Source organism: Gossypium hirsutum, chromosome A07 (genome assembly GCF_007990345.1).
Source record: "Gossypium hirsutum isolate 1008001.06 chromosome A07, Gossypium_hirsutum_v2.1, whole genome shotgun sequence".
In the NCBI taxonomy this organism is placed as follows: domain Eukaryota; kingdom Viridiplantae; phylum Streptophyta; class Magnoliopsida; order Malvales; family Malvaceae; genus Gossypium; species Gossypium hirsutum.
This window is the reverse complement of record NC_053430.1, coordinates 11,399,150-11,413,774: the sequence shown is the minus strand read 5'-3', so window position 1 is coordinate 11,413,774 and position 14,625 is coordinate 11,399,150. Positions and strand designations below refer to the sequence as shown.

The following is a 14,625-nucleotide window of genomic DNA, read 5'->3' as shown; positions in this document are numbered from 1 at the left end:
CAGACTCATTTCAAAATGACCCTTAAGCAACATGGCAGAGACACACGCCCGTGTCTCTACCCATGTGGGCAAAAAAATAGGCCATTTACAAGGCCAATATGCTACCCACTTTGGGTCCTCCCTACAAGCACCAAATATGCATCAAATTCACCATAATTTCAACCAATTTCAATCCCAAAACATTCATCATTCATGGTATATTATTAACAACCTATTTCATGCTTATAATCCATACCAAATCATGCCAAAACATAAGCTAAATTCATACCAAAACATATGTCTCATAACCTCAATTTACTACATTCAATCTCATGCCATAATCTTATCAATTCCTCATATAAGTACATACCAAAATCTTACCAAATTGACCAATTTTATTTGACCATCCATGAACACATCATATTGATAATATTGCATCACATAATTTATACTCATAAGTCATTCATAATCACAATCAAAACCAAGCCATATCACATGGCTAAATATTCATAACTCAAAAACATATCTCAATTTATCTAGACTATACATGCCATACTTAAATATTTACACTTTCAAAAGGTATCAAAGATAAGTTTGATAGTGTGGTAATAATCCTCGACAATCCCCGAGCTCACGGTAGCTTCGGTATCTATAACACAATGCAAACACACACAAAGTAAGCTTTCAAAAGCTTAGTAAGCTATATACAAATAAACTTATCATTTAAGCATATAAACATCATAAAATACATATACTCTATAGCCATATACAAATATACCTTTCACATATTCCCAATTAATTGCACATATAGCATAATTTCTCATATTTATACCACATATCATCACTTGCACATATACTTACTTCTCATTAATAAATGTAGAACACATCTCTACATACCTGAATCAGTTATTCATTCATTCAATTATATATTTTCTCAGAATGCCCATTGAACCCTACAGAATTAAGTAGGATACGCGGATAGCTCAGCAAGCTCTTACAATGCCAACGTCTCAGACGTGGTCTTACATGTAATCAAATATCGATGCCACTGTCCCAAACAGGGTCTTATACGAAATCAAATACGATGCCGATGTCTTAGGCATGGTCTTACACGTAAATCTCAAATCAATGCCAATGTCCCAGATGTTTTCTTACATGAAATCAAATATCAAAAATCCTATGTCATGACATATGTATCCTAACTATTCCTATGGTTCGTACAGGGCTTTCGAACGTCGTCACATTATCGAAACTTTCTTAAATTTCTCATATTCAACTCAAATAGCCATTCATCATATTTCATTAACATATAATCAATAATAATTCAATTCGAACACATTTATTTGTATATCGACTTACCTCGTACAGAAATGAACGGAAACGAACGGCTAATTAACGACTTTCTACTTTCCCCGATCTAATTATGTTTTCTTTGGTTCTTGATCTATATAAATTGAAATTTAACTCTTTTATTCAATAAACCATTCAATTCAATTCATAAACACATATTTAGGGCATTTTACAAATTAGCCCTCACATATTCACATTTTAACATTTTAGTCCCTATTTCATAAAATCATAAAATATGCATAATTTCCTTCCACACATGCCTAGCTGAATTTTCCTTTAGTGCATATAAGCTCACATATTTCATTTATTTCAAATTTTAGCCCCTAAATTTCTCATTTTTACAATTTAGTCCAAAATACTCAAATTCATCAAAAATCCCAATACAAAACATACTAATCTAACACATATCTTTCATTTTCTATCATCTGATTTCATAAAACTCACATTATATACAATGGAACATCTTAAAATCATAATCAAATTCAGAAATTGAGGCATGGGCTTGAAAGATTACTAAGCAACAATCACAAAAACATGGAAATTACTAAAAACTGAGTCGAAATAGACCTTTAATCAAGCTAGATGTTGGTCGAATGCTTCAAACACATAAACCCTATCTTTTCTTCTTCAATTTCAGCTAAACAAGGGTGAATGAAGCTCTAATTTCATGTTTTCTTTTATTTATTATAACATTATACAAAATTTGCAATTATGCCCTTAATGAAATAACATTAAAATTCCATTAACTATAGGCATTTTTGTCCATCCATTATTCAAATGGTTTATTAACCATATAAGGACCTCTCAATTAATAAGACATATCACTTAATTACTTTTAACAAATAGCTAGCCACTTTTACATTTTACACGATTAAGTCTTTTTATCAAATTGGGCACGCAAATGATAAAATTTTCATACGAAATTTTCGCAGATATCAATTCACATATTATAAGCACGGAAAATAATATTAGAATATTTTTTGACTAGGATTTATGGTCTCAAAACCACTATTCCGACTAGGGTCTATACAGGGCTGTTGCAGATTGCTCGCCTTTGTGATGAATAACTTGATTGCTTTTTAAAAGTAATTGATTTTTCATGAAGGAAGATATCATGGTTACCATGAGATGAAAGATGATCGTATTGGGAGAACAAATTTATCCCAAAGTTATTAAAGATATCCTATGAGGATAACACACTTATGATAAGGTTATTGGATGAACATTGATTGATATGCTTTCGTAATGGTATGTCGTTCGAGAGAGCTCGATCACGATACTATAGTGGAATGACTTCGTGATAAAATGAGTTTATATTTAATAGGCGAAAAGCTGGAAGTTATTTATAAATTATTTGGGCCCTGATCGCATATGTTCAATCGATCCATCCACTAGCTCGTTCAAACCATAAATGAATTGTATGCTGAATCAAATGAAGATAAATGAATACAAATGATAAAAAGGGATAAAGGGAAACATTTGAATATGAATATGGTTTTCTCCAAAATAAAAATAAAAATGACTGAAAAATTAATTTATGGTTTTCGAATTAAATGAAGTTCAAAAATGAAAATAAATCATTTCGTCATAGTGAATCCGTTGAATGTAGAAATATTAAATAGATTTTCTCATAGATTCTTTTACGATAAAGTCATCATGGTTTTAACATAATTAGAATTGGGTTGAGAAAATTATTTGTTTGAGAAAATAATTTATTTAAATTAATTTAAGATGTTTATTTTTTGAAATAGAATAAAAATATTGGGTTAGATCGAATTATAAAGTACTGGGTTAAAAGTCCAAGAAGTACTTGTAATTGGACTATGTATGAGAGAGGCCCAAAAGCCCTCATGTTTAAAGAGAAGGACGGAAAACTCTAGTTTATGTAACTAGGGTTGTCACCCCTATACTCCTAGTTAGACTAGGATTTCGTATTTTCTCTTTGAAATAGACTTCTACAATTCAACAAGGGTTTTTACCTTTTCTCCCTATAAATAGATGCCATCAGTAGGGCTAAATACTCAACTTTAATATACTGTTATTCTGCCCTAAAATAGTAAGAGTTTATTCTCTAAGTATTAAGTTCATTTTTGGAATAACAATTCTATCGGTTTCTATTGAGAGAAGTTTTGCTTTCACAATGAAAGTAAATAAAACTATTTTTGGTTTTGTGCTTGATTCGAATCATTTGAGCCCCACACTCAAAGCAATTCGTAGAACAAGAATAGTGGAGAAGGTTGTTCAATTGAAAGTCGAGAATGAAAAGGATTCATCTAACCAAAAACACAGGTACGATTTTGGTAAAGAGTTTATTACTATAAATATCACAAATCGGCTCGATTTTCAAAATTTTTATTTTTCGTTGTGCAAGAAAACCGTTTCCGGATCGGATTTTTTTCCGACAAATACATGTCAAAGATACCATATGCAAATATTGTTGGTAGCTTAATGAATGCTATGGTATGTACAAGACCTGACATTTCACAAGCAATTGGGGTTGTGAGCAAGTATATGCATGATCCAAGAAAGGAGCATTAGCAAGCTGTGAAAAGGATTTTGCAATATATCCAAAATACAATAGATATTAGATTGGTTTTTTTAACAGGAAGATAATTAGGGTGTGGTTGGATATTGTGATTCAAACTATACTGGTGATCTAGACAAACGACAGTCAACAATTGGTTATGTGTTTACTCTTGTAAAGGCATTAGTTAGTTAGAAGTCTGCTATACAGTCAACAGTTGATTTGTCTTCTACAGAAGTAGAGTACATGATAATCATAAAAGTTGTAAAAAGGACAATTTGGCTTCAAAGGTTGCTTGGTGAACTGGAAATTAAATAGAAGTATGTCAAAGTACTATTCAGTTAGCAAAGAATCAAGTTTATTATGCAAGGACAAAGCACACTGATGTCTGGAATCATTTTGTATGAGAGACTCTAGAAGAGATGGAGTAAAGATCCAGAAAGTTTCAACCACTGAAAATCCTATCGCTATGTTGACAAAGGTTGTGCCTGCAGTCAAGCTCCAACTATGTTTGGACTTGATTAATGTTAAAATTTAAATGTTGAAATTTGAAGACACTATCAAATGTTGTTTTGTAAGGAGATTGAAAATGTGAAAATTTGTTAAGGTGGAGATTTGTTGAAATAGCACAATGCTAAATCTAAAACATACAAGATTGTGGAGAGTTTGTAATACTATAAATAGAGATGATTTTTCCACCTTTGAATCATCCCAAAATTTTCCATTTTCCTTCATAAGGCAATTTTACTCTCTTCCTATTTGTAATTTTTCACTTGCACTTTTGTAGTCAAATATATTTGGTAGTGTCTGAAGGCGTAGGCGTAATTTGCAGAACCTCATTAAATTTATGGTGTTCTTTATTGTTTTATTTATATTTCAATATTTTGTAAGGTACAATGGTAGTGATATATTGTGCTATGAAATTACATTGTAAGGAGATTCTATCTAGGAGGTTAGGTTTTAAGCGGGATTGTTTGTGACCTATCCACTCTTTCTTGGGAATTTAACCTTGTGACGTTTTCTAGTACAATAATTTATGCTCTTTTACCCTATTTACACAACAGTTATATCAATAATTATTTTAGTGATTTGTGGCAATTAAATCAAATCAACACAACTTTTAGTATATAAAATTGCACAAAATTAAAATTCATGTATAATATTGGACATTAAAGCAAAGTTCATATATAGTTTTGTACTTTATCCCCTTATGATATAATATTTTTTAAATATGTTTTAGTCGAATGAAATTTTAGGTAACAAAATACTATTAAGGTCTAACTTGACCAAAAAAGTCTAGATCCTAATGTGAGAATAATTGTCAAGTTTAGAGACTAACTTGAAAAAAAAATTATATTCCAACATAAAAACAATTACCAAATTTCGAGCCCAAAAAGTATATTAAACCTTTTATTAAAACATAAAAAAAAACATTACAAACAATATAAGTATAACTCAAAGTATCATATAATAACAAAACAAAATAACAATATAAAGCCGAGCAAAAAAAAATACACGAAATGACTAATATAAATTTCATTCAATATAAATCCATTTGAAATACATATACACCTCTGTGCGTACAAGTTTGTTATTACTTCACGTATATACACCAATTGAAAGGGGAATATCAACTATATTGGCATCTTGGATGAAATTGTAAAAAGCTCTCAAAAACCTATTTTTTGCATTAACTTTAATTTGGTGTATATAATTTTGAGCTGAATATGGATCAGAATTGATAGATTTGTAATATCTTTTAAAGTGTGTACAACGATAATGATTAGATTAAATTTAAAATTTTATTAAAATAATTACATCAAATTAAAATTTACATAGGCTGCACATAAAAAAATTAAATATAAATTTAAGATTTTGTTTTGTGGTAATCAAAGCCACAAAGTCGAAAGATTTAGAATTGTACAAGTTTGGAATGGTAGGTGTAATGAATTGAAGAGAGAAATAAATGTGGGAAACAGGCACAGATGCGAAAGATTTGAGCAAGAATGAGTACATAATATATTAATCAGTGACAACGTACGTAGAACCGGTCTTATGGAAGCTCCATCTTTAAGCGTTAGAAAAGGTGCATGGACTGAAGAAGAAGACATTCTTCTTAAGAAATGTATTGAGAAATACGGTGAAGGGACATGGCATCGTGTACCTTTCAGAGCAGGTAAACAGTATATATATATTTGTTGAGGGGAGGTTTCAAACCCTCAATGGAAGAGATTGTCCCCATGTTAAGGTTCACGAAATTTAGAGAATATTTTAATTGATGGAGATATAATCTGTAAGCTTATAGAAGAGGTATTAGTATTATATATAATATTAATTATGCATATTACATTTACAGGAGCTTAAATAACCAATCAAAGCTTATAAGTCATATCTTTATTTATTTGAAGTGTTTTCTAAATTTTTTGAACTTTTTTAAGTTTTTCTTAGAGTACAAAAGAAAAAACACTAACACGGAATTAATACTTTTCGTTGAGTATCTAAGGGACTCCTCTCAATAATTTTTTTTTTTGTTAAAGTTTAATTGATTTTCACGATGATAAGCTAGAAAAGAGTTGAAGTGCAGGCTTGAACCGTTGCCGGAAAAGCTGTAGACTGAGGTGGCTGAACTATCTGAAGCCTGACATCAAGAGAGGAGCTTTTGCAGATGATGAAGTTGACCTAATGATTCGCCTGCATAACCTTCTTGGCAATAGGTAAATAAATGATGATCGTGTAATAAATATATATGACTAATTATTTGGTACGTTAATATTAAAATTTGTCGAATCTATCCAGTATTAAATTTAGGGTTTTTTATACATTGATACAAACGGGATTTTTGCTTTCAAATATGCGGAATATTATATTTAGGTTTCAACATTTATAATTTAGTTTCTATTGTAACTTTATAATTTTATAGTTTATAATTTAGTTTTTATGTTTTCTAGTGAGTTTTTTTTTATAGAAAATTTCATTTACTCATAACTTCAAATCTTTATATTTTTTTAAAAAATACATTCAAGTATATTCGATCTTACACCAGTTTTATTATTATAATGATGATTGTGTAAATTAAACCAAATTTGTTTAATGTGAATCACTATCAATTACTTTGAATTATCTTTCAAAAGCTTAATATTTCCAAATTTGTAAGCATGGCCACCACTTAGCATTACTTTGATACATCAATTTTATAATTCCTTTTTCAAAGCTTTTTAAGCATGGCCGACACTTTAAACGACACATAAAAAATTATTTTTTTATTATTTTATAATTAGAAGGTTAATACTCACACATAAAGTAATAATATATTTATATTAAACAATCATACACTCCACTCAAAAGAAACTTAAATTGAATTCTATGAATAGATATTTCTTAACATTAAATTAATCACATAAGTTTAACAAAATTAAACAACAACAATATACTACTAAACTACTAATTGCAGAAATAATGATATCGTTTTTAAAAAATAATGAAGTGCACTTTTATAGAAAATAGATGAAAAGAGGGAAAAAGAAATAAAAATGACCTTTGACTTACCAAAAATATATGTGGTCATAATAATGATATATGTTTTGTATTTAAATAAAAAATATTTTTTCCAATAATGATAAGATAAATTTTGATAGCCAAATGAATTGATATCACCAATTAATTCAGTTCTCAATTTAATTAAAAAATATTAATTTTTTTTAAAAAAATAACGAATATTACCGTGAGTTTCTTTTCTTTAATTTTATATTTATATAAATCGAGAAACATACACATTTTTTATTTTGCTTCATGAGTTTTTTTTAAATTGAATCCAAAAATTCAATCAGAAATTATTTTATGATAATTTCCTACAACATCATTCATATCATCTTTGTTTTCCCATGTCATCTATATAGAATTAAGACTAAACCTTCAAATCGTCACCTGCCTTTTTGTTTTTATTCTCTCTTGTAAACAATTTATCAAAATAAAATTTAAAAAAGTCAGTTTGTATTTTACAATAAAAAATTGGTGGTCCACCATGACTGAGATCTTGTCTCTATTTCTAAATGTACTTTTTGTGTTTTTTTTTTTTTTGGACGGACAAATATATTAAGCTGCTATCATATCCTCTTCTTCTTCTTCTTCTTCTTCTTCTTCTTCTTCTTTTAATTTACTCTTATCTTTCATTCAATTATTTTTCATGATCTGTAAATCTAGGTTTTGGGTTTAGTAGATTTCATCTTTTGCTCATTTTTATTTCAGATGAAAATTTTCATCTCTTTTTTTAATATTTAATTTTCCTATTTCGGTTTATGTGAATTTAATGGATTTTTTACTTTCAAGTTTAGATTTCATTCACTCTATAGTTTATTTGTATGCTAGTTAGTGAGTGGTGCAAGAAGAAAAATTGAAATTGTATTTTTAAAGTGATGTAATGAGATATGAGAATAGTGATAGCAATAATTTGGACTAAACCATTAAGGTTCAACAAAAGAAAAGTTATAATCATAATTTCACCTAAATTAATTATATTACTCTTATTTTTATCATAAATTTTACGGGTAAAATGGATATGAATTTAGTTGAGTAATGATTATATTTTTTTATATAAATATATTTTTTCCACTCTCCAATTTAATCACCTCGAGGAACAGATGGTCACTTATTGCTGGTAGACTACCTGGACGAACAGCAAACGATGTGAAAAACTATTGGAACACCTACTTACGGAAGAAAATGGTAAAACCTTCACCAAAACTCAACATCGAAGTCATCAAACCTCGACCACTAAACTTATCGGTTCCCTTAGACAAAAACAACAACAACAATAACAATGATTCCGACCACGCAGCAGCATCAACACCAGCAAGCAATAGTTTGGTATCATCTGACAGCGGCAACAATAGTAGTTATGCTTTTTCTAATGATAATAACGAGATTATGTGGTGGAAAAATATGTTGATGAATGAGGACGAGCCACAAGGTTTTGGCAATAATATCAATCACAGTGCATCAGGAGACCAGTTTATCAATGAAGCATTAGGGGTGTGAGAACTCAAGTGGTTGAGGAAGACAATTATGGTACTGTGGATGAGCTTTTTATTGATTTTGACCTTTGGAATATGCTCAACCCATAGCCAGAAATATTATCTAGTATAAATTATTGCTTCACACTATAATATATATAATCATTCTTGTCTTTGATGTTATTTGTTGTAAGTGACGATGAAAATGGTTTGTATGTCATAATCTAGCAATAGGATTAAACGTACCAAAAAATTTTCATAAATGAGATTAAAGACAGTCGCATTTTTTTTTCAGATTTTATTTTATTTTTCTTTATATCATGAGATAGTGATTGTTGAAGGGGGAAGTTACCGGTTGAACCTCAAGAGTTCTGTTTGAAATTCATAAAGGTTTGCTGATTTTGTTTGTTGTCTACATTTCCAATGAAAGTAAGAATTATAAAACCCCTTTTCTTCGTTTACTTCATTCTCTCTCTACTCTCTCACGGCCATCGAACCTGTGACGTGTAGCCTTCGGTTACTACGAATCAAGTAAACCAAACCATCATTATAAAACCCTTATCTCGGTTGCCAAAAGTGAATCGAAAGTTCAATGGATAGACGGAGTGGGGTCGCATTGTTTTGACGAACCGGTTTCTGAGGAAGATGTTTGGTCGCATGTTGGGAGAGGTAGGGAGGGAGACATCCATTGATTAGTTTCAAAAGATGCATTCAATGAAAAGCATTGCGATGCGGTGATTGGTAGTGAGGATAGGAGTTCGTCAACTAATAAACTTGCTTTTGGGGTTGATGAATTGGTTACGTATAATTCTTCTAAAGTTAAAATGATTGTATTGATTATGGGAAAAAGTGGGGTTATGTTGTCAAAGTAAATGAAGTGGATGGAAGGAATTTGTTTTTGGACTTACCTAATAATGGCAGACGCGAATTTGAAGGTGGTAGGCAGGGGTCTTTGTTGTTTTAATAATGAAATTTTTTTAATTCAATCCTTCTATAAATAGAAAAATTATAAATTAATATATAGTGAAATTACACTTTGACCCGCAAAAAATTCATTTTGGTCCTCTTATAAATAAATAAATTATACATTAATATAATAAAGTTACATTTTTAGCCACCTAAAAATAAAAAAGAAGAAGTTATGTTTAGTCCCTTCAAAAATGATGAAATTATAAATTAATGTATAATAAACTTATATTTTGATTTAAGGAAATACTATAATTAAATTTCAACCCGTGCTAAAAGAATTTCAGAATTCGCCTTTAAAGAGTGAGGAAGTTCTAGCCAAAGATTTCACCCCTTGTAATAAGGATAAGATAATCAATTAGGCAGAGTGTAAAGGTCGACTAAAAAAGGATTTGAACAATACCAAAACTTTAAAAAAAAAAAAAAAAGAAGAGTGAAGTCTCTTTTTGAGATCGAGGAATGTAAATTAACAAATCTTGAAATCAAAAGAAAAGGGAAAGGTAGGAAATGTAAGAATAAATTTCCTAAACCTAAATCAATTGGGGGAAATTTGCTAACAAGTCCTTACCTGACTCCGACTTCTATATTAGAAAAAAAATTTGTAATGTCGATGTCGTAACCATTTTTTTGAAAAACGGGAATTGACTTGAATTTTAAAAAACGAAAATGAAAAATGGGGAGTCGCCACCAATCTTTTTGATGAGGTGTGATCGGATCACCTTAAATTAATCATTTTAATAAAAGTCAAGATTTATTAAAACGATAATTTTTGGTCTACGAAAAATCAGGAAACGAGTTCGGGAGTCAGTTACGCACGAGGAAGGATTAACACCCTCGATACGCCCAAAATTGGTACCTAGTTAATTAATTAGTGTCTTAATTGTCGAAAATTGAGAACTTGAAAGACCTTGAAATACAATCCCTCTTTTGTAAAATAAACATAAAAATGTTACAGATATTCTCGTCTCGAAGCAACGATACATCATATCCAGTGAGTTAGGATACGGCATCTTGAACTTTTGAGAATGAGCTTGCCTTTTATTTAAAATCGATGTATTTTACCTTCTTTTAAAAGGATATTCGGTTAGTTAGGGTGAACGAGGAAAATCGAAACCCAATAAGTAAGGGCACGTTTCCTCGAACTTCCGAATACCGAACATTGCCTTTATTTGTAAAAGATCTTATTTCGAGGTATCAAAATGTCATACCCGGTAAGTTAGGGCACCACACCTCGGAGCTCCGAAAATAAGCATTTTTTAGACTCGTATCGTGATTTAAAAGAATATTCCGTTTATTTAGGTTGAATGAGACAAATCGAGACCACATAAGTTAAGACACGATTGTCTCGAATTACTAAATACGGAATATTTACTTTTATGAGAAAATTATTAATGTTTTGAGTAAAATCGTGATTTATAGTAAACATAAGAGCAAATGAATAATAACATAATGACGGGTGCGATAGTGTCAAAAGCAATAATATGAACAGTTGTAAAAGATGATATAATGACGAGGCTAAACAAATGTAAATAAACATGTGAGGAAAATGAAGTAATTGAATACGCAAGCAAATAAATAGATAAATGTAAAAAAATGGCAAAATAAAATGACAATGATAACGACAGTAGTATATACATATATGTATTAAGGTACATACATAATAATAGAAGTAATAAGAAATATATGAGAAAAGTATATATATACATAATAATAATACAATATTTAAAAATGCATATGCATAGCGTATATATAAAACGTATACGTAATATAATAAAATATATAGTATATATAAATGTTAGTAATAATAATAATGATGAAAGTAATAATGCAATAGTGACGACAATGAAAGATATAATAACGATAGTAACAATACAAAGATAATGATAATACTAAAAACACTACATAAACATATATTGAAAATAGATATACATATAACTAATAATACGAGCGATATATGCATACCATATATAAAGGCATATACGATACATATATATTAGAAATGGTAATAATGTAAAAAAACAATTATTAATAATATTATATAAATATATATAAATAAATACCTAATAATATTAAAGGCATATACGTAATATATACATAGTATACAAAACAAAACATAGACGTAATATATTAAAATATATACATAGTATTAAAAAGGAGGAATATACATATATATATATATACCTATGTATAAAAAAAATATAGACAAAATATAATATTAACATACATATGCGTTAATAAGAATAATAATATTGAAACTATTAATAATACTTTATAACATATATATATATAATAAAATGATAATAATGAACTATTAATAAAAATACAACAATAATAAAATATGATATTATAAATAATATTAAAATTAAATTAGAATAATGAGGAAAAGTAAAAAAACGGATGAAATTGAATCAACAGTGGAATTTTGAGGCGAATTTAAAATAAAAAAATGAAAAAGGGGATTAATTTGAAAACGCGAGCAACAAAGGAGTAAGGAAAAAGGGGATTAATTTGAAAACGCGAGCAACAAAGGAGTAAATATCTCGATCTACTAAAATGGCGCCGTTCGCAAAGGTACCAAATTGAAAACGAAGTAAATTTTAGGGCCAAATTAAAATTAAATAAGACTCAATTGTGAAGCCTTGGAAAAGCGGAAGGACTAAGGGCGCAAATAACCCCTCGGTCCAAAAACAAGCGGACCCTGGGCATAGGTGGGTCGGGTCCTCGGGTCACTGCTTGAAACGGCGTCGTTTCTGCGTTTTAAAATGGCCCGGCAAAGCAGTGCGTTTTGCCGGCCTATATAAGCCATTTATTCTATTCTTTTCATTTCCCCTCTCCCCTTTAAAAAAAAAACTCAAATCCTCTCTCACTCTTGGTCTGTCAGCCTAGAAGCCGGTGAGGAGCAGGCCGATCGCCGCCGTGCCGACCACCATACACGGTGGCCGAAAATCGCTCCGAGGTAAAATTTTTCTCCTTTTTTTTTCTAAAATATATTTATAATATGTATGTGTATATAGGTAAATAGGCTAAAAAAAGAAAGGAATTAACGATGATAATCACCTTCGGCTATTGGATTTTGACTCTCTGTTGGGACTATTTTTTTGCTTTTGATATTGCTGGGATTTCTGTTTTTTGCTTCTGTATTTAAAACCAAAATGTTGTTCTTATTTCACTAATGTCGAATGTTACAAATGGTAATGGATTCAGCTTTTTATAGGCGTTTTTTCTACAACTTGCTTCTTGCTTTCTGTCTTGTCTAGTTAATGCATTGCAGGTGCTTGTGGCGGTGGACTTGATGAGGCGATGCTGCAGCAAAGACGGTGGATGGGATGGGGAGCATGTGCTGAATGGCTAGGGTTTTAGGTTTTCCTTTATTTTTTTTAATGTATTGGGCTAGGTTATTTGGGTTTTAGGCTTAGTGGGTTCAGTGGGTATTTAGTGGGCTTGGGTTTTGGGCCCAAAATTGGGTTTGTACAGCTGCCCCTCTTTGCTTGTTGTCGTGTAACGAGAACAGAGCAAAGACTTAAGAAAGACCAATTTTGCCCGGTCTCACTGTGTCTGGACTTGTTTAGCGCTCCTTTTCTCCAGGTAGCTTTATTCCAATCTTGTTGCTTCGCTTCACTTCACTGCTCTACTGTAACTTCAAGAAGGTAAGGTTTGTTTTGATCTGCTCCACTGCAACTCCATGGAGATAAGACACGTGACTTCAATCAATTCCATTGAAACTTCAAGGAGACCTGCTGTGGCTTCGATTAATCCACTGAAACTTCAAGGAGATCTGCTGTAGCTTTGATTAATTCCACTGAAACTTCAAGGAGATCTATTGTGGTTTTTAGCTGCTCCAACGCCATTTCAAGGAGAAGATATTTGATTTTCAACCTGTTACCCTACTGCTTAGGGGGTTAAGGCTTGTCATCATTGATCTGTTTCCCTACTACTTAAGGGTTTAGATCTGTAAACTCAACCTGTTACCCTACTGCTTAGGGGTTTAAGGTTTGAAAATTTGGCTTGTTACCCTATTGCTTAGGGCAATAATATCTATAAACTTCAGCTTGTTACCCTACTGCTTAGGGGGTTAAAGCTTGGTGGTTTGAATCTGCTTCACTGCATTCGAGGAGGCAAAATTCGATGTATTTGATTTGCTCCACTGCAACTTCAGGGAGGCAAGATCTATGATTTTCAGCCTATTACCCTACTGCTTAGGGGGTTAAGGCCCATCTGTTTCCCTACTGCTTAGGGTGATAAGATCTGCTAATTCGGCTTGTTACCCTACTGCTTAGGGGGTTAAAGCCCTTTGAATTCAATTTGTTACCCTACTGCTTAGGGGTTTAAGGTCTGTACATTTAGTCTGCTCCACTGCGACTTCAAGGAGATGGGACTTGTAACTTTAGTCTGCTCCACTGCACTTTAGGGAGATAAGGCTAGTGACTTCAATCTGCTTCACTGAGGCTTCAGGAAGACAGGATTCACTGGGTTTGATCTGTTCCACTGTAACTTTAGGGAGACGAGATTTTTAATTTTCAGCCTATTACCCTACTGCTTAGGGGGTTAAGGTCTGGTGAATTCACTGATTCTAGGAACATGACCTGTAGAATCAGTTCTATGTATTTATGCTTATGCCAACGAATTAAGATGCTATGATCAAAATGAATCAAATGCTCCTAATCAGATGCGTTATGAATAATCTATGAATGTATAGGTGCAACATGTTGCGAGCGAGAATCCCTTTTAATGTTTAGGTTGCCATTGCTCTTTGTTCATCAAGGTTCTTTCACTGAAATGGTACCCTGTCTTATTGTT

General features: G+C 31.1%; 1 pseudogene; it reads left to right on the top strand.

The window, feature by feature from the left end:
* Positions 1 to 5,908: 5,908 nt before the first annotated feature.
* LOC107936625 (transcription factor MYB1-like) lies at positions 5,909 to 8,973 on the top strand (annotated as a pseudogene).
* Positions 8,974 to 14,625: the final 5,652 nt, after the last annotated feature.